We start from the raw sequence: 22195 nt of genomic DNA on the forward strand, positions 1-22195 counted from the left end.
TTCCAGACTTTGTTCTATTGATCTACTTGTGTACCTTGACACATTTATCACACTACCCTAAGGACTACAGCTTCAGACTGGTAAAAGAATTCAGTAAAATAATGCTCCTTCTTGGGCTTCCCTGGTGGCGCAGTGGTTGAGAGTCCGCCTGCCGATGCAGGGGACACGGGTTCGTGCCCCGGTCTGGGAAGATCCCACATGCCGCGGAGCGGCTGTGCCCGTGAGCCATGGCCGCTGAGCCTGCGCGTCCGGAGCCTGTTGCTCCGTGACGGGAGGGGCCCCAGCAGTGAGAGGCCCGTGTACCGCAAAAAAAAACCCATAATGCTCTTTCTTGATTATCTTCATTATAGTTGGACCTTTTCAATTCCATATAAATTTCATAATCAGCTTGTCAATTTGTATTTTAAAGCTGCTGTTATTTATATTGGGTTACATTGAATTTATAGACTAGTCCAGGGAGAATTAAAATATTTGAAAACTATTAAACCTTCCAATTTATCAAATACACACACACATAATTAAGGTATCCCTTAATTTCTGTCTTTAGTTTCAGTTTTTAGTGTAGAGTTCTAGCATATTTGTCTTTAGATTTATTTCTAGGTATTTAGTGTTTTTAAATTATTATAAATAGTAATTGTTTATCGAAATTTAATTTTCTAGTAGTTTGTTGCTTGTTTACCAAAATACAATTGATTTTCAATATTGATTTTATGTCCAATGACCTTGTTAAATTCTCTTATTCTTTCTACCAGTAGGCCTGTAGATTCTTTTGGATCTTCAATATTTACAATCATGTCATTAACTAACAGTGACATTATTAGTTCTTCCTTTCCCATCTTCTTACCTTTTACTTTCATGCCCATTGTATTTGCATTGAGAACAATCTCGAATATAGCGGACATCCTTATGTGTTTGTCCTGATTTCATGGGGAAGGTTTTAGGGATTTCAAGATTTCGTATGTTTGCTGTAAGCTCTTAGTAGATATCCATGATCACAATAAGAAAGTTTGCTTCCAGTCCTAGTTTGCTAGAAGTTTTGATCATGAACGGGTATTAAATTTTGTCAAATGTGTTTTTGTTTTATCAAGATCATTTCTATTATGTGGTGAAGTAAATTAATTGATCTGCAGATCTTAAAACAACCTTGATCCTAAAATAAACCCTAGTTGGTCATGTTCTATTATCCTTTTGTATATATCACTAGACACTATAACACATACTTTTAAGTATTTATTTTTATATATTATTTTTATTTATCAACTTTTATTATGTATACTATGTATATTTTTTTTTCAACTGTGCATAAACAAGTTTGAATGCAGAATATGGGCCCATCAAGAGGAAGGACCTGGTAATGTAGGATAGAAAAGGGAAGATAGCTAGAGCAAGCTGCTGAATGTGGAGAGATGGATGTGATTCAGGGCACAGCTAAGTGTGCTGGCCTTAGGGAGAAGCCAGGGCACTTCTTTCACTGTACTAGGACAGAAGGCAGAGTACGTAACTGTATATATTCCTAAAGTGGTGGATTTATCGCTGGGCAGATGAAGTAGTTCTCATGCCATTGCCTCTGTGACACATGAGTTACCAATTGAGAATGAGGAATGGGCCCAGTATAGGACATTTTGAGGAGGAAAGCTAAGTGACTGAAAGTATAAAATCAATAGAGAATTAGGACTTTCTTAATATCTATTTGAGACTTGTGGTTAAAAATGTAAGTGAATCCAGTCAGCACTGTTTGTGTTTTTTCTCCTCAGAGTGCACTTAATGGATATTAGTTTGTTTTCTGTTGCTGTTTTAAAGCATATAGGTGTGTTTAATCAGGATTGGAGTCTAGCTGGGAGAGGTATCTTCACTATGACAGAATTTGATGAATTGAAAAATATATTTGAGGGAGTAGACTCAAGAAGTAGACTCCTGGGGGAAACTTAAGGAAATCATACATTCGTGAAGTCTAAGACAGTTAATATTTTTGAGGTGTTATGCTAAAATATTACATGCATTATCTCATACATCTTCAAATACTAGTTCCTATAAAATAGGAATAGTATTTGTCCCCTTATAAATATGAGTAAGCTGAAGATGAGAGGTTTGACTCCTTGCCAAACTACAAAACCAGAAAGTCATGGCACATCTAGATTCTACATCCCACCCCGAAATTCTTTAAAACACTTAGTGTTAACTTATATTTTATTTTAATGTTGCTTATACATGTATCATTACTTCCAAAACTCTGAAACTGAACTTTAAAAAATTATACACCACTGCAAAATCAATTTTAAAAAATTTCAGGAGCCTTTTAGTATGATGAGTTATGATGTTTTAGAGAAACAAAATCACCACTTGCAACTTAATATATTTCAGTTTGAGATTAAAAAAAAAAAACATTATGCCTACTCCTGCTTCCCTGGTAGAGTTCCAAGGGCTGGATATCAGAACTAGAGTTGCATGGAAAGCCTCATGAGATGGGAGCAGAGACAGGAAAGATCAAAACATTTCTGAAGATGCAATTGATCTAGTTGGACTATAAACACTAGTCAGGTAATCAGAAGTGGGATGCATTACAAATGAGAGACTAGGAGAAGGGCACGGAGGGCAAAGTAAGAATCTCTGTATTTGGTAGCAGCACTGGGAAGTCCTCTGCCTGCCCTGGAATTCTGAGACAGGGGCAGCTAGGTCAGTAAGGAAATAAATTGCTTTTCTGGCTAGAGAGGCAGAGGGGTAGATGATACCATGAGCCAGATGAACTTGCCCTCTCTCCACTTCATCCACTCTGGAGAAATGACCAATCAAAATGTATGACTCAGCACGTCCTGGAACCCTCTCAGCCCAGCCAGGACCTGCCCAGCCACTCTCTGAATCACAAGTGGTAATTTGTGATCCATCAGTGACCCAAACTCATCCCCTTGGATTGTCTCTCTGCTGGAAGTCTACAGTTCTCCAGAAGCACAAAAAGTGTTAACTTCTAACATTTTTTTCTCTGGACCCCTGATAAATTCTATGGCTAAGAGTCTGATCTAATTGTTCCTCATTATCATCTGAGCTTGGGGCTTGGCTTTTCTTTTTATATGGGTGGCAAGATGTTGTTATTCCCCTTTGCCTGTTTACTGGCTATATTATTCTCTGAGGTAACTATCTCAAGAGAATCTGTAGAAGATAATAATAGTTATATTTTCCCCAGAGAAGCTTCATAAATACATCTCCAGAGCCAGCACAGATGAGCTGACAGATCACAAAATAGCATTTAAAGCTCTGCCCAGAGAAAGGTCAGAGCTGGAGGAAATCAGCTATTACATCAGAACATCAGGAAAATAATCTGCAACCTGTTAGGTGTGACATTTAAAAATCATCCACAATCTTTTTCATTGAGTAAATTATGGATTTTTGTTCATTTTATTGGAGGCTATAGGTTATGGTTTGAATCAGGCAAGTAAGTATGTGTATTACCGTCTCTGAGGCTTTTATGATCCCCTGCAATCAAAATTAGGCCCTTCCGTTAGTTTCTAGCACAGTATCCTGCACTTTTCCTTCAAAGCCCTTACCACATTTTATAACTACATATATTTATGTTGTATAGATGATTAGGTTTAAGATGAAGGAAACCATGTTCCTTGGTTTACTCTTTTAGCCTCATCACCTGTATGATAAATATACAATAAATAGTTGTAAAATGGCCACTGAATAAACAAGTGTTCATTATGTATCAAGCTAATAATATATGCTGGGTTGCTGATGGATGGAGATGAGCAAAGCACAGATTCCTCAAAGTGTTCAGTCAAATGAGGAATTCAGGCAAAAAGAAACCTAATGGTTATGATACAGTACTATACATTGCAACCATCTATAGCTAGGTTCCTGGAGTGTTCTGTAACAGAGAAATGGCTGGGTGCTGTGGAAGGGCAAAGAGGGGTAACATCTAATTTATGTTTGGCAAGAAGAGGTCAGGAAAGACTAACGTAAAGGAGAAATGAACTCAGACAGAGCCTTTATGTCTTGTGAGATGTACATAAAAGCTTCTTCTGGCTAAAAAGGAAGTTTTAATGAACATTTATCATAACTATTATATGGTGGGTTCCTCAAATCCATTCTATCCACTGCCAAAAAGATCTGTGTAAACTCTAAATTTTACATGTTTATGAATTTTAGATACATGGGTTTTGAACCTGGATATCCTGTACACACAAAATACACAAGGGTGGATGAGGTCATCTATGTGTGTTTTGATGAGGGCATTTAAGGTGTGTTTCTTCCCTTTTAGAACATTATAAGGCTACTTATGAGACAGAGAAAACGCACTTTGTAAGTTACAAATCTTACTATACTGCTGGGTTTTTCTGAAGATGGAAACTTCTGGAAACTTGACAACATATTCTAGAGAGAGAATGTGGGGAAATAGGTACTCTCATAAATTCCTGGTGGGGATTCAAAATGATACACCCTCTATGGAGATAATTTGGCAATACAGAGTCTAAAATTACATATTCCTTTATCCTTTGTTTTAACAAACTTTATCTCAGCAAACCCACTTCTAGGAATCTATCTCAAAGTAGTTCTGGCCAAAATACAAAAAGCCAGATGCAAAAAGTTTTTCACTATTGCAGTATTAGTAATAGCAAAAGGCTGGAAACAACCTGAATGTCCTTCAGTAGGGAACAGGTTGAGTAAACAAGTGACACCCATAAAATGCAGCACTACACAGCTGAAAGAGAGAATGAGAAGTATCTTTATATACTTTTATGGTCTGCTGTCCAGAATATACTGTTAAGTGGGAAAAGCAATGTAGCCTCAATTGATCTACAGCTTCTACAAAATGCCTATCAAAATCTCAGCTAGATTCTTTGAAAAAAAATGGCAAGCTGATCTTAAAATTCATATATAACTTTAAGGGATCTGAAACTTAAGAAATTCAAGGGAATAGCTAAAACAGTCTTGGAAAAAAACAAGGTTGGAGGGCTCACACATGGTTTCAAAACTTAATCCAAAGCTACAGTAATCAAGACAGTGTAGTACTGGCGTAACGATGGGTATGAAGCTGAATTAAGAGTCTGAAAACAAACCCTCCATTTATGATCAATTGACTTTTGACCAGTATGCCAAGACAATTCAATGGGTAAAAAGTCTTTTCAGGGCTTCCCTGGTGGCACAGTGGTTGAGAGTCCGCCTGCCGATGCAGGGGACGCGGGTTCGTGCCCTGGTCCGGGAAGATCCCACATGCCGCGGAGCGGCTGGGCCCGTGAGCCATGGCCGCTGAGCCTGCGCGTCCGGAGCCTGTGCTCCGCAGCGGGAGAGGCCACAACAGTGAAAAGGTCCGCGTACCGCGCAAAAAAAAAAAAAGTCTTTTCAACAAATGGTACTGGGACAATGCGATATCCAAATGCAAAAGAATGAAGTTGGACCCCTACCTCACACTACACAAAAATGAACTCAAAATGGATAACAGACCTAAATATAAGAGGTAAAACTAGGGCTTCCCTGGTGGCGCAGTGGTTGAGAGTTCACCTGCCGATGCAGGGGACACGGCTTCGTGCCCCGGTCCGGGAAGATCCCACATGCCGCGGAGCGGCTGGGCCCGTGAGCCATGACCGCTGAGCCTGCGCGTCCAGAGCCTGTGCTCCGCAACGGGAGAGCCCACAGCGGTGAGAGGCCCGCGTACCGCAAAAAAAAAAAAAGTTAAACATAGAATTACCATGCAATCCAGCAATTCCTATCCTAAGTATATACTAAAATAATTGAAAGGGATTCAAACAGATACTTGTACACTAATATTCATAGTGGCGTTTTCATAGTAATCAAATAGTAGAAACAATCCAAATGTCTGTCAACAGATGAATGGAAAAACAAAATGTGGTATATGCATAGAGCAGAATCTTATTCAGCCTAAAAAGGAATGAAATTCTGATACATGCTACATGAATGAACCTTGAACACATTATACTAAGTGAAATAAGCCTGATGCAAAAGGACAAATGTTGTATAATTTCACTTACATGAGGTGCCTAAAATAGACAAATACATACAGATAGAAACAGAGTTTACCAGGGGTTGGGGAGAGGGAGAATAGGGAGGTATTATTTAATGGGTAGAGTTCTTGTTCGGGATGAAGAAAAAGTTCCGGAAATAGGTAGTGGTGGTGATTACACAACATTGTGAATGTACTTAGTGGCATTGAATTGTACACTTGAAGTGGTTAATATGGTAAATCTTATGTTATATATATTTTACCACAATCAAAAAATATTTTTTAAAAAGTTATTAGTAGACAAATGGTGGTATTAAAGAAAACAGAGGGATAGGAGATTTTTTCTCAAGATACCTTGTTTTGCCGATTTGACTTTGATTTTATAAAATACAGAAATACTTTATACAACTCTAAAACAAAATGAAAATTTAAAAACAATCCCCCCAAATGGAATGTATAATAAAACAAAGGAACCCAAGTATCTATCCAGTTTGAGGCATAACCACACAGAAATGTACTATTTCAAGTGAGTTTCAAACAATGACTTTATATCATTAGTGGAATTATACCTTAATGACAAAAAAGAATAGCTATATCTTAAAGTGTTTTCAGTAATGGTATTGTTGAAGGTAATGTTTATATTGCTATTCTGAAAGTGTTTTACACCCATTATGGATAAAGCAAACAGCATGGAGGGTAATTTGGTAAAAACTTGAGAGATCTCAAAATCTTTGAGAACTAGGATTTTCAGTAAGGAAGAAAGGAGTTACTGATATAATAGTGATGAGATTGGGCTTCCCTGGTGGCGCAGTGGTTAAGAGTCCGCCTGCTGATGCAGGGGACACGGGTTCGTGCCCCAGTCCGGGAGGATCCCACATGCCACGGAGCGGCTGGGCCCACGAGCCATGGCCGCTGAGCCTACGCGTCTGGAGCCTGTGCTCTGCAACGGGAGAGGCCGGCGTACCGCAAAAAAAAAAAAAAAGTGATGCGATTAAGAGTCACTGCAGTCTTGAATATAAATTGAAACTATCATTATGAATTTACAGTGCATTTATCTTTAATTACATTTGTGTATGCATATATATGTATATTATACCTATACTTATATCAAATATCTGTATCTAATCCTAGCTCTAGCCATTGAAAAGACCTAGTAACAATGACAATCCAATTGCAGCAGACACTTCTATCGCTCAGTCTGGAGGAGGAAATATCTTTTCATATCAGAAAGTCATAAAGCTATCAAAACCTACTAGGGTCATGTCAAAAAAACACATGATCCAACTTGACTATGTTCCTACTGGCCAAAGAATGGACATCAATAAGGGTGATAACCCATCAAACCCATGATTTCATTACGATTTAAAAAAAAAAAACTTACTGATTGCTTTGGGAGGATTCTAGGAAACCAACAAATCATTTTGAAAAGTGATAAATAAAAGACTTCAGCATTTGTTTTACGTTTTCTGTATGAACTGTACCTCAAAGTAACTAAATAATTGCTGAAAGCCAATTTCTCTTTATAAAAGTACTCCAGCTAAAATACAAAGGAGAAATGATAGAATTCAAATATTACAACCCATAAGAACTTTTTGGATCTAGGCATTCAGATGCCTTTTTGGATCGAGGCATTCACCATGAAAAGAAAGACCTACTGATTATCTACCTCTTGCTCAAAGTACACCCCACCACCTGTGAAGTAGTCCTGCCCGCCCCCCCCCCCCGCATCAAACCTGAATCTGAGCAAACCTTAAGATCTAACCAGCAATTTTCACAAAATACAGAGAGTTGTGAAACATGTAGAAAGACGAGCCAGAAATGCAAACAGCAAAATTCAGGCTGTGGAACGGCTACAGCAAAAATGATTTGGTTTCTTCAACAAAAAATTACTAGGAATAAAAGAAGGGTTGGTCAGGGAAGCTATAGAATAAAAAACATCTTAAAGTCACATAAACCAAGGACAAAGTATGGACCTTGTTTGAATCCATTTAAAGGACCCAAATATTCTATAAAAGTTCCTTTTTAAAAGAAGACATTTAATCATATATTAACGCATATATGTGGAATCTAGGAAAATGGTACAGATGAACCGGTTTGCAAGGCAGAAATAGAGACACAGATGTAGAGAACAAACGTATGGACACCAAGGGGGGAAAGCGGGGGTTTGGGGGGTGGGATGAACTGGGAGATTGGGATTGACATATATACACTAATATGTATAAAATAGATAACTAATAAGAACCTGCTGTATTAAAAATAAAATTCAAAAAAATAACTAAAAAATAAAAGCAGACATTTATAGAACAATCAGGGAATTGTGAACATTGAGTATTTGGTGAAAACCTCGAGTCTAGGTAATTTATAGAGATTAGAAGCTGATTCATCTGTGTTAGTTCCTTTCCTGATGAGACAACATAGATCATTTTTTCTTTTTCTAATGGAAATATATTTGACATCTAACATTGTGCAGATTTAAAGTGTACAACATGTTAATCTGACACATTTATATATTGTAATATGGTTGCCATTGCGATAATTAGCACCTTTGTTGAGTTATATAATGATCCCTTTTTTTTAGTGGTTGGAATCACTAAATTCTAATCTCTTAGCAAGTTTATTGATTATAATACAGTATTGTTGTCTATATTCACTGTACCGTGTACTAGATCACTGGGATCTAGTACAAGGAGACAAAATATATTAGGTATATCAAAGTAGAAATATTTTTGTTGTATTTATTAGGCCTTTTAAATATAAAAATAAAATGATGCAATCTTACTGTTTAGATAACTGGTTATCTTATTCTCAAAACAAATTTTATGCATATACCAGCATACTTGTGTAATATGTTTCCTTTTGTGGTTGTGTTTATATATCCTTTTTTTACTGTATAGTTTTTATGTACACTAAGCATTCAGTACTGTAATGCATATTATAGTCTAAACATTTTCTTTCCCTCACTTTATCTCATAATATATCTTGAAAATCTTTTCATATGAGAATATAAATTTGCCTTATTTTTTTTAAATTGCTGTATAATCAGTAACATGAACTTACCATAATTTATTCACATGTTCCCCTATTAATGGGCATGCAAATTGTTTTCGATTTTTTATGATGTACTGTGTATCCTTACAAGTACATCTTGGTGTGACTTTTCAAGTGCATCTATAGTAAAAGTTTCTAGCAGTGAAATTACAGGGTCAAACACCATGTGTTTTTTCAAGAAGTATTTCCAAATTGTCCTCAGAGGCACTTTTACCAAACTACCTTCCATCCAGAGCACGAGAGTGCCCAGTTCTCCAGGTTGTCACCGAGTGTGCCTCACCTCAAGCCTTGATGGAAGTGTCCTCACTCTGACACACTGAGTAGGAGTCAAACACGCTTGTTTAGGTTGTAAATTCCCTCCTCCTAAATTTATAGCAGAGAGAATTTAGATTCTTGTCTCAACTTGGTTCCCATGTTATCCTAGCCATGTACCTTTCTTTTACTTCAGTTTGTCATGCATGCTTTGGAAATTCAGTTCAAACACACACACACACACACACACACACACACACACACAGCAACAACTGGGCATAGTTATTTATAAACTGTTGAAATCTGACTTTTGCAAACCTTAGGTTTTCTGTATTGTCATGGCAAATTCGTTAGATGAAATGATACTAGTTTGGTTTTATTTTTTGTGAGTTTCACACTAGACACACTTTGGAAAATTACTACAGAGCCACAAGAAGAGAAATATGATAGAGCAGTGCTCCAAAGAAAGACAATGGGACAGTGCACCCTAACCTCCTCTTTGCCCATTCCTCAAGGATCTCTTCTCACAAGGGCTAATGATTTTCCTAAACTGTGAAAAGCTTGCTGTGGGCACTCCCTGGTCAGAGTCTGAAAAACACAGATTAATTTTTCTCCCATTTTAGTGCATAGGACAACAATGGTTCTTAAAAACACTTCTGTGGAGATCCCTGGCTAAAGATCAGAAATGTCCCACCATTGGAAAGAGACTACCCAGCACCACCAAACCGTACAAATTGAATTTTGAGAGCTGAATTGAAGGGGACATAAATAAGTAACCTACTCCCTGACACGATTTTATTATAAGCTTTAGATGCTTTTTTGTCACATGAACTTTACTGGCCGCTGTGCACCTATGTATATTAACTGCGTGGGTTTAGGTGCAATCCCGCCTCCACAATTTCCTAACATGTGGTTCTTGAGCAAATATTTAATCTCTCTACACCATAATCTTTTATTTTCCTCCTAACCACTGTCCTCTTTTTTTGCAACAATTTTATTGAGGTATATTTTACACATCATAAAATTCACCCATTTCAAGTGTTCAATTCAGTGATCCTAAGTAATTTTACTGAGTGGTGCAAGTCACTATAAATCAATTTTAGAAACTTTTATCCTGCTAGTAAGATCCTTTGTGCCCATTTAGTTAATTCCCATTCCAAGCCTGAGCCCCAGGCAACTAATAATCTACTTTCTGTATCTATAAATTTGCCTTTTCTGACAATTTCATATAAATGGAATTATAAATATGTAATCTCTTGTGTCTTGCTCCTTTCGTGTAGCATAATGTTTATGGGGTTCATCCATGATGTAGTCTGTGCTATTAATTTGTTCCTTTTTAGAGCTGAATAGTATGTCACTATACGGATGTACCACATTTTGTCTGTTCCTTCACCAGTTGATGGACATGTAGCTTGTCTCCAGTTTTGGGCAATAATGAATAATGCTGCAATGAACACTTGCATAGAAGTCTTTGCATAGAAATGTGATTTTACTTCTCTTGGATAGATATCTAACAGTGGAATTGCTGGGTGATATGGTAATTTAATGTTTAACTTTTTGAGAGACTCACAAACTGTCTTCCAAAGTGACTGCACCATTTACATTTCCACCAGCAATGTATAAGGGTTCTCTTTTCTCTACATCCTAGAGCTGACATTTGTTTTTGTCTATTTTATTTATTACAGCCATTCAGATGAGCATGGCATTTGTGGTTTTAGTTTCCATTTCTATAATGCCTAGTAATGTTAGGCATCTTTTCATGTGTATCTTCTTTAGTGAAACATCTGTTCATATCTTTGCCCACTTTTTTCTTCGGTTGTATTTTTTTTTTTTTTTTGCAGTACGTGGGCCTCTCACTGCTGTGGTCTCTCCCGTGGCGGAGCACAGGCTCCGGACGTGCAGACCCAGTGGCCATGGCTCACGGGCCCAGCCGCTCCGCGGCATGTGAGATCCTCCCGGACCGGGGCACGAACCCGCGTTCCCTGCATCGGCAGGCGGACTCTCAACCACTGCGCCACCAGGGGAGCCCCTGGGTTGTGTTATTATTGAATTGTAGTAGTCCTTTGTAAATTCTGGGTATAATCCTTTTATCTGTTACATATTCGGCAAATATTCTCTCCTAGTCTGTTGCTTGCCGTGTCATTTTCTTAATGGCATCTTTTGAAGTGCAACAATTTTGAATTTAGATAAACTCTAATTTATCAAGTTTTTAATAGACCTTGCTTTTAGTATTGTATCTAGGAAAGTTTTGCCTAATCCAAGGTCTCAAAGATTTTATCCTGTGTTTTACTCTAAAAGTTTTGTTGTTTTTGCACTTACATCTATGATCCTTTTGAGTTATTTTTATGTATTGTGTGGAGGTCTAAGTTCATCATTTTTGGATGTGAATATCTAATTGACCCATCACCATTTGTTAAACCGATTATCTTTTCCTGGCATCTTAGTCAAAAATCAATTGACTATAAATATAAAGATATATTTCTGAACTCTTAGTTCTGTTCCATTGACCTATACCTCTACATTATGCCAGTACCACACTGTGTTGATAACTACAGCTTTATAATACATTTAGAAATTGGGAAGTGAACGTCCTCTGATTTTTTTCTTCAACATCATTTTGGCTATTCTAGGTGTTTTGCATTTCCTTATAAATTTAAGAGATGCATGTCAGTTCATACAAAAACAAAAAGCCTACTGGGAATTCGATAGGAATTGCACTGACCCTATAGATATTTTGGGGCATAATCAACATCTTAACAATATTTGAGTCTTTCAATTTATGAATATGAAATGTTTCTCCAGTTATTTAGATCTTTAATTTCCCTGAACGGAGTTTTGTGATTTTTTTGTGTATGTCTTGCTCTTCTTTGCTAAATTTTAATTTAATATTCTTAAGCATTTTATTATCTTTGAACTTTTCTGAACACAATTGTGTTCTTACTTTTATTTCCATTTTGTTCATTGCTTATATAGAAAAATACAATTGATTTTTGTATATTGATCTTGTATCCTGAAACCTTGCTACCTTGATTATTAGTTCTAATAGTATTTTGTAGTCCCCTTATGATTTTCTATATGCAGAATCGTGTTGTCTGTAATTAAAGGAAGTTTCATTTCTTCCTTTCCAATATGCCATTCTTCCTTCCTTCCTTCCTCCCTGCCTTCCTCTCTCCCTCCCTCCCTCCCTTCCTCCTTCCCTTTCTTTCTTTCACTGGCTAGAATTGCCAGTACTGTATTGAAAAGAAGTGAGGAGAGGTATTCTTGCCTTGTTTCTGATCTTAGAGGGGGAACTATTCAACTTTAGGGTTTTATTGCAGATACCCTTTATCAAATTGAGGAAGCTCCCTTCCATTTCAAATTTGTTAAGAGTTTTGATCACGGATGAGTGCTGTATTTTGTCAAATGCTTTTCCAGTGTCTATTGAGATGATCATAATGTTTTGTCCATTATTCTATTAATATGATGTATTATATTCATTGATTTTCAGATATTAATCCCACTTGGTCATGGTGTATAACTTTTTAAATATGTTGATGGATTTGGCTTGCTATTTTTCTGATGAATAAACCTGAATTTCTACCATTAGTAAAAATGAGGATAAAGATATTACTTACCGAGAGAATCACCAGACATCACGCATGGCAGAGAATCTAACATGAAGAGCACCAGAATCACAACTAACTGCTGAACAATCACTGACAGGAAGACACTGGAACTCACCAAAAAAGATACCCCACGTCCAAAGACAAAGGAGAAGCTGCAGTGAGATGGTAGGAGGGGTGCAATCACAATAAAATCAAATCCCATAACTGCTGGGTGGGTGACTCACAAACTGGAGAACACTTATACCACACAAGTCCACCCACTGGAGTGAAGGTTCTGAGCCCCACATCAGGCTTCCCAACCTGGGGGTCCGGCAACAGGAGAAATTCCTAGAGAATCAGACTTTGACAGCTAGTGGGATTTGATTGTAGGACTTCGACAGGACTGGGGAAAGCAGAGACTCCACCCTTGGAGGACACATACAAAGTAGTGTGAGCATCAGGACCCAGGGGAAGGAGCAGTGACCCCAGGGGAGACTGAACCAGACCTATCTGCTAGTGTTGAAGGGTCTCCTGCAGAGGTGGGGGGCGGCTGTGGCTCACCATGGGGACAAGGACACTGGCAGCAGAAGCTCTGGGAAGTACTTCTTGGCGTGAGCCCTCCCAGAGTCCACCATTAGCGCCACCAAAGAGCCTGTAGGCTTCAGTGCTGGGTCACCTCAGGCCAAACAACCAACAGGGAGGGAACTCCGTCCCACATATCAGCGGACAAGCAGATTAAAGTTTTACTGAGCTCTGCCCACCAGAGCAACACTGGCTCTACCCACCACCAGTCCCTCCCATCAGGAAGCTTGCACAAGCCTCTTAGGTAGCCTCATCACCAGAGGGCAGAGAGCAGAAGCAAGAAGAACTACAATCCTGCAGCCTGTGGAACGAAAACCACATTCACAGAAAGACAGACAAGATGAAAAGGCAGAGGACTATGTACCAGATGAAGGAACAAGATAAAACCCCAGAAAAACAACTAAATGAAGTGGAGATGGGCAACCTTCCAGAAAAAGAATTCAGAATAATGATAGTGAAGATGATCCAGGACCTCGGAAAAAGAATGGAGGCAAAGATCGAGAAGATGCAAGAAATGTTTAACAAAGACCTAGAAGAATTAAAGAACAAACAAGCAGATGAACAATACAATAACTGAAATGAAAACTACACTAGAAGGAATTAATAGCAGAATAACTGAGGCAGAAGAATGGATAAGTGACGTGGAAGTCAGAATGGTGGAATTCACTGCCACAGAACAGAATAAAGAAAAAAGAATGAAAAGAAATGAAGACAGCCTAAGAGACCTCTGGGACAAAATTAAATGCACAAACATTCGCATTATAGGGGTCTCAGAAGGAGAAGAGAGAGAGAGAAAGGACCTGAGAAAATATTTGAAGAGATTATAGTCGAAAACTTCCCTAACATGGGAAAGGAAATAGCCACCCAAGTCCAGGAAGCGCAGTGAGTACAAGACAGGATAAACCTGAAGAGAAACATGCCACACCACATAGTAATCAAATTGACAAAAATTAAAGACAAAGAAAAATTATTAAAAGCAACAAGGTAAAAATGACAAATGACATACAAGGGAACTCCCATATGGTTAACAGCTGATTTCTCAGAAGAAACACTACAAGCCAGAAGGGAGTGGCATGATATACTTAAAGTGATGAAAGGGAAGAACCTACAACCAAGATTACTCTACCCGGCAAGGATCTCATTCAGATTCAATGGAGAAATCAAAAGCTTTACAGACATGCAAAAGCTAAGAGAATTCAGCACCACCAAACCAGCTGTACAACAAATGCTAAAGGAACTTCTTCTCTAAGTGGGAAACACAAGAGAAGAAAAGGAACTATGAAAACAAACCCAAAATAATTAAGAAAATGATAATAGGAACATACATATAAATAATTACCTTAAATGTGAATGGATTAAAAGCTCCAACCAAAGGACACAGGCTCGCTGCATGGATACAAAATGGAGACCCATATATATGCTGTCTACAAGCGACCTACTTCAGACCTAGGGACACATACGATTGAAAATGAGTGTGAAAATGACTATACTACCCAAAGCAGTCTACAGATTGAATGCAATCCCTATCAAATTACTAATGGCATTTTTTACAGAACTAGAACAAAAAAATCTTAAAATTTCGATGGAGACACAAAAGACCCCGAATAGCCAAAGCAGTCTTGAGGGAAAAAAACAGAGCTGGAGGAATCAGACTCCCTGACTTCAGACTATACTACAAAGCTACAGTAATCAACACAATATGGTACTGGCACTAAAACAGAAGTACAGATCAATTGAACAGCATAGAAAGCCGAAAGATAAACCCATGCACCTATGGTCAACTAATCTATGACAAAGGAGTCAAGGATATACAATGGAGAAAAGACAGTCTCTTCAATAAGTGGTGCTGGGAAAACTGGACAGCTACATGTAAAAGAATGAAATTAGAACACTCCCTAACACCACACACAAAAATAAACTCAAAATGGATTAGAGACCTAAATTTAAGATCAGACACTATAAAACTCTTAGAGGAAAACATAGGCAGAACACCCTTTGACATAAATCACACCAAGATCCTTTTTGATGCACCTCCTAGAGTAATGGAAATAAAAACAAAAATAAACAAATGAGACCTAATGCAACTTAAAAGATTTTGTACAGCAAAGGAAACTATAAACAAGACCAAAAGACAACCCTCAGAATGTGAGAAAATATTTGCAAACGAATCAACAAGGATTAATCTCCAAAATTTACAAGCAGCTCATGCAGTTCAATATTAAAAAAACAAACAACCCAATTAAAAAATGGGCAGAAGACCTAAATAGACATTTCTCCAAAGCAGATATACAGATTGCCAACAAACACATGAAAGGATGCTCAACATCACTAATTATTAGAGAAATGCAAATCAAAACTACAATGAGCTATCACATCACACTGGTCAGAATGGCCATCATCAAAAAATCTACAAACAATAAATGCTGGAGAGTGTGTGGAGAAAAGGGAACCCCCGTGCACTATTGGTGGGAATGTAAATTGATACAGCCACTATGGAGAACAGTATGGAGGTTCCTTAAAAAACTAATAATAGAACTACCATACGACCCAGCAATCCCACTACTGGGCATATACCCAGAGAGAACCATAATTCAAAAAGACACATGCACCCCAATGTTCATTGCAGCACTATGCACCCCAATGTTCATTGCAGCACTATTTATAATAGCCAAGACACGGAAACAACCTAAATATCCATGGACAGACGAATGGATAAAGAAGATGTGGTGTATATACACAGTGGAATACTACTCAGCCATAAAAAGGAAAGAAATTGGGTCATTTGTAGAGACGTGGATGGACCTAGAGATTGTCATACAGAGTGAAGTAAGTCAGAAAGAGAAAAACAAATATCATATATTAACGCATATATGTGGAACCTAGAAAAATGGTACAGATGAACTGGTTTGCAGGGAAGAAACAGAGACAGAGATGTAGAGAACAAACGCATGGATACCAAGGGGGGAAAGTGGGGGTGGGGTTGGTGGTGGTGTGATGAATTGGGAGATTGGGATTGACATGTATACACTGATGTGTGTAAAATAGATAACTAGTAAGAACCTGCTGTATAAAAAAATAAATGAAATTTTTAAAAAAAGATATTACTTACCTCACAGGTTTATAGTAACAATCAAATGCAATAATATACATAAAGTACCTAGCATGGTATCTGACACATAGTAAGAGCTCAGTTAATGGTAATCATGTTGATTATGCCACTGACAATAAATATATTCATAAAAGGGAACCCTCCCATACTGTTGGTAGGAATGTAAATTGGTGCAACCACCATGGGAAACAGTATGGAGGTTCTTTTAAAAACTAAAAATAGAGTTACCATATGATCCAGCAATCCCACTTCTGGGCATATATCCAGAAAAGACAAAAGCTCTAATTTGAAAAGATACATACACCCCAATGTTCATAGTGGCACTATTTACAATAGCCAAGACATGGAAGCAACCTAAGTGTCCATCAACAGATGAATGGATAAAGAAGTTGTGGTATATATATACATATACAATGAAATATTGCTCAGTCATAAAAACAAATGAAATAATGCCATTTGCAGCAACATGAATGGACCTAGAGATTATCATACTAAATGTAGTAAGTCAGAGAAAGACAAATATAATATCACTTATATGTGGAATCTAAAAAAATAGCACAAATGAACTTATTTACAAAACAGAAACAGACTCACAGACATAGAAGTCAAACTTATGGTCACCAAAGTGGAAGGGGTGGGGGGGTAAATTGTGAGTACAGAATTAACAGATGCACAACTACCATATATAAAATAGATAAACAACAAGGATTTACTATACAGCACAGGGATCTATATTCGATATCTTATAATAAACTATAATGGAAAAGAATTTAAAAAATAGATATACATATGTATGTATAAGTGAATCACTTTGCTGTACACCTGAAACTAACACAATATTGTAAATCAAATATAAATCAATCAGTATCTTCATATAATTACCTCATATAAAATAATAGGAAACAATTGCATAAAACAAGTTAATCTGCTTAATACCAGAGTTATATTACATTCATGGGTGGAAGAAGAAAGGTAATTATAATAGCTATATCTTCCAAGTACTTCCATGTACTCTTTTAAGCACTTTATATGTATTAACTACACTTGGTCTTCCCAACAGCCCTATGAGGTATATACTACTATAGATGGGCATGCTGAGGGCTTATATAACTTGCTCCATCCAGTTTTAAAGATGTTAAAGGGCAGAGCTGGGATTTAAACACAAGCAGTCTGTCCCCAGGGCCAAGTTCCTTACCACCATGCTCTGAGCCATGCTTTGCACTAATTACTTTACAAACATTATATCTAATTTGCTCTTTGCCACATGGTACATAAAATCATTTCCAATGTACAAATATCCTCTCAGAGTTTCAGTTTCCTTTAAGGGACTTGCTCCAGATTCACTTGTGATATTTAAACCCAGGCCTGCCTAAAGCCTATGCATTTTCCATTTGTATTTTCCTTAAATATGTTTTTAAATGGATTCCATCTTTGATGAACCAATGTCTTTTTCTACAAAAGCTGAGAGCTTAAAAGAGCAATATCTAATAATATTTGTCCTGCATTTCCCATGCTTTGCTAGATGGAGACATCAGAACTGACAGACATCAGAAATGGTAAAGTCTGAATGGGATTTGATACAATAGTTCTGGAATAAGCAGCAGGTTGCCCTAGTGTCATGGTTTTCAAGCTTTTTTTATCTTCAACCCATATATGTGGAACCTAGAAGAAATCTATTTTTCATCACAACCCAGTAGATATACTCACAGAGACACACATTATATTCACAAAAACAATGTTTGGCCTTATGTGTTAATAGCATTTATTTTATTTTATTCAGTCTATTTTATTTCTTCCAAAAAAGTGCTTGTTAGGACCAACCAAACTGATTTCACAACCATTAGTGCGTTATGAGCCACAATTTGAAAAACCCTCCATTGGAAAATACTTTAGATCTCTTCCAGTGCTCCAATTCAGATTTATTTCAAAGTGGCCTGCATGAGACAGCTTCAAGAAGGTGAGTGACTGATTTGGTAGCCATGCTAATTTCTAAAAATAGAACCTAACAAATGTTTATCAGACCCACCCAAACTGAGTTTTGTTTTTTGGTTTTTTTTTTGCGGTACGCGGGCCTCTCACTGTTGTGGCCTCTCCCGTTGCGGGGCACAGGCTCCAGACGCGCAGGCTCAGTGGCCATGGCTCACAGGCCCAGCCGCTCTGCGGCATGTGAGATCTTCCCGGACCGGGGCACGAACCCGTGTCCCCTGCATCGGCAGGCGGACTCTCAACCACTGCGCCACCAGGGAAGCCCCAAACCTGAGTTTTAATCTTGCTTTTCTCTTTCCTTTTTTTAGTTCATTCATGAATTTGTTACTTTTTCTACAACTGTTTGTAGAGTCTACATTTCAGGAAGCATACAGGGACCGAGGAATGAAGGATGAGTAAAAACAGGCATGCTTCCTGATGGCAGAGTGGGAATGAAAGCTGTTAATCCAAAAGCATGCAGGAAAATATTTTCAAATTATGATAAGTTGAGGGAACAAGAATACGGCACTGTGTATAACAGGGAGACAAGGTTTGATATGGAGTGTTAGAAATGTCTCTGTGAGGTGTCCTTTGGGCTGAGACTGAAAGAGGAAGAGACAATAACCAGGTAGTGGACAGCATTATGTGTGCAGGCAAGGTCATACCATATCACAGTCTTCTAAAGCTGGAGGGGGCATGAACTGCTAGTTGAGTAATGGAAGGAAAAGATCTTCAAAATAAGTCTGGAAAAGTAAACAGGGCCAGACCACACAGGGTCCTACAGACCATGGAAAGAGGTGAAGGGGTTTTATGGGTCTGCATAACATAAAACTCACATTGTAAAAACATAACCATGGTGTGTAGAATGAATTGGAGAGGTTCAACATTACACAGAGAGAGCTGTGTATAGTCTATGGCAATATGATGGAGTAGGGTGGAGCAGGGTGGTGGTCCTTTGTTACTTATCTCCGCTCTTACTGAGCAGACTTTACAATGCATTTCACATGCAGTGGGACCAGATTTACTAATTTTGGAGCTGCCAACTAACAAATAAGCCATGATATAGCATTTTAAAAAAGTAATGGAAATGCATCCTTGAGTCTATGGGATAAATGGCCAAGGTATAGGGAAGCTCTTTCGCTTTTAGGTTTAAAAAATCAGGTTATGATATGAACCTTCATATCCTAGTTATTACCAAACTGTGTTGTGCCCACATATTTTACTGGATATCGTCCTGAAAATTAAAATCTTATCTTCTCTCCCTCTGAGAGTCTAGGATCTGTGATAGATGGCTTCAGGTCTGATGTGCCGAAGGGGAAAAAGGATTTTTAACAGCCAACTGGCTCCATGATTAAATAAATTTAAAATCATACTGGCCAAGGGAAGCATGTTGCCTCTTGCCTGGGCTGCTTCTTCTCTGACTAATAATCCCCCGCGTGGCCGGACACTGTCGTTAACTTGACACAACTGGCACCTTTATCACTTTGTTCTTTGAATAAAAATCGCTGAGCCCAAGTCGCAATAAAAATGTTCGTTCACTTAGGGTGAATTTAATAATACCCTTGTCCCCCACTTCGAGTTAAATAGAGTAATGGGAGAGGAGTCCTCTTCTCTGTCACCGGGTTTGGGACCTCCGCCTGCCTCCAGTGGGGAGCTGAATGCAGCCAATCACTGCTCTCTATGCGAACCCAGTCTGCCTGGGTTGTATCCATTGGCAGCGAGTTACGTTCATGGCTAGCATTCTCTTCTCCCTTCTTTTGGTACCCAGTTCTCAGCCACCTCATTTGCCAGCTATCCCAAGAAGACACTGCTCACATCCCATGAGCCATCATCGTTTGTTATATTAGCTAAGGGCAGCCTAAGTGCAATAGATCCCGGGCAGGGTTACGTATAACTAGCACATTATTACCTCCTGAAAGACCTGTAAAACACAATGGATATAACGTGCAGTGGTGCAGCTGGGAGGATCCTGAACCAAATAGCCCAGGTTCAGGAACCTATCCTGGTGCCCATTAAACCTATGGCAGAGATGCCCAGCCAGTCCTTGCAAGGAGGTGAACAATAACACTTCCTAAAAGACAATACCAGGGATGCGCTGCCCACATTTTTACAAGCCCTTCCCGTGTTTCTGTCTAAATTCCCCCTAAGGGCTTAATTTCTGACATCTTCTGTGTGAATCAGTCCTCAGTGGTAAACAGAATTTTATTTACTGAACAAGTAAACACCGAGGACCTAGTCTTCATTAGAATGTTACTGCCTCAGATTAATGCTTCATTGAATTTCTCTTTTTTCTTTCGTTTGCAAGTCCTCTCCTCCTCTAGCACAACGATCACTCTAAAGAAGAAAATGTACTCAGTACAGTTCTCCCATCATTGATATTCTATGTTTGTTTCCTAAGCAAAGAACTTGTCACTAGGAATTCGTTTGCATCCTGGGCACTGCTTTGCAGACTCTTAATTCTGTGATTCAAATAAAACTTGAAAATACGATCTCAGTGACATGATGTCAAAAGAAACATGTTGACATAGTGCTGATACAGAGAGCTTTTTGTGACTAGAAATCATATCTGTGCTTTGAGGAAAACAAAACGAGTCATAGCAGTTGGAATGCATTTTTACAGAAGACTGCAGACGGCAGAGGCCAATTCTGCTGGCCTGTGTCTCCTTCCCTCTTCCCGTCCGTCCAGCCCATGCTCCTTCAAGTGTGAAGTCCCCGTCTGATCATACGTCCTGCTTAAACCTCTTCACCATCTTTCCAACGTGTACAGACTCGTGTCATGGGATCTGCCCTCTATCTTTCTCTCCAGGCTCAAGCTTCCCCGTAACACCTGTCGTTCCAACAAACCCAAACTATTTTCCTTTCCCCCCTCACACTGTGTTCTTTCCCATGTCTGTGCTTAATTCCTACTGTTTTCCTCTCTCAGCTCTTCCTTCTGGACCTGGAGACCCCTTCACCTCTACCATTTATTGGGTGTTTTACCTTGTGCAAATTACTTAAGCTTCACCGGGCCTTGATTTCCTCATTTGTAAAATGGGAGCATAAGAGCAGCATTGTGGGGTTAATGACACCACATTTGTGGAGTCCTTTAGAGTCTGCCCCAGAGATGTTGGCTTTATTTTGTAGTTATTATTATTGTCACCATCCTTCAAAATTTAACTCAGTTTTCTCCTCTGCTGAGAAGATTTCCCTTCCCTCCTGATCCCAGAGACTGAGTGAATTACTGCCCTGTACTGTGCACTTACTTCTTTATTGCCCTTTTTATATCTTTTTCTTATCATTTATGTGGTTCATGATTTGTTATAATGTTGCTGGGCAATGAAGTTGTTAGTGTGGAAAAATAAGCACGAGGTGCTTCAAGGAGGGCTTGTAACTCATATTTTATGGACCTCCTGCAACAGTGTGTTCAGGATATGATCGTTAATAATAGGTGAATAAATGGGGTGTTCTTTATTTCCTGGGCTTTATAGCTTTGTAGACCTCCAGTTAATGGGTTCTTACTATATGCCAGGAATGACATTAAATATTATACTTATCATATTTAGTCTTCACTATGATCAAATGTGGAAGATCTTCTTATCATTCCCATTTTACACATGTGGAAACTGAGGGCCTGGAGTGAGTAATAGACCAGTACTCCCAAAGCCTGAACCCTTAGCTTAGGAAAGTTCTGCTCTGATCTGTAAGGTGTCCTTTGCCTCT

General features: G+C 38.4%; 1 protein-coding gene across 1 annotated transcript in view; it reads left to right on the plus strand.

Annotated features, from left to right (window-relative positions):
• STK32A (serine/threonine kinase 32A) overlaps positions 1-22195 on the plus strand; it is a 119686-nt gene that overhangs the window by 43706 nt on the left and 53785 nt on the right. The gene's annotated exons all lie outside the window — the stretch shown is intronic.

Source organism: Delphinapterus leucas, chromosome 3 (genome assembly GCF_059928025.1).
Source record: "Delphinapterus leucas isolate spDelLeu-1000000601 "Yukka" chromosome 3, BTC_Dleu_Yukka2, whole genome shotgun sequence".
In the NCBI taxonomy this organism is placed as follows: domain Eukaryota; kingdom Metazoa; phylum Chordata; class Mammalia; order Artiodactyla; family Monodontidae; genus Delphinapterus; species Delphinapterus leucas.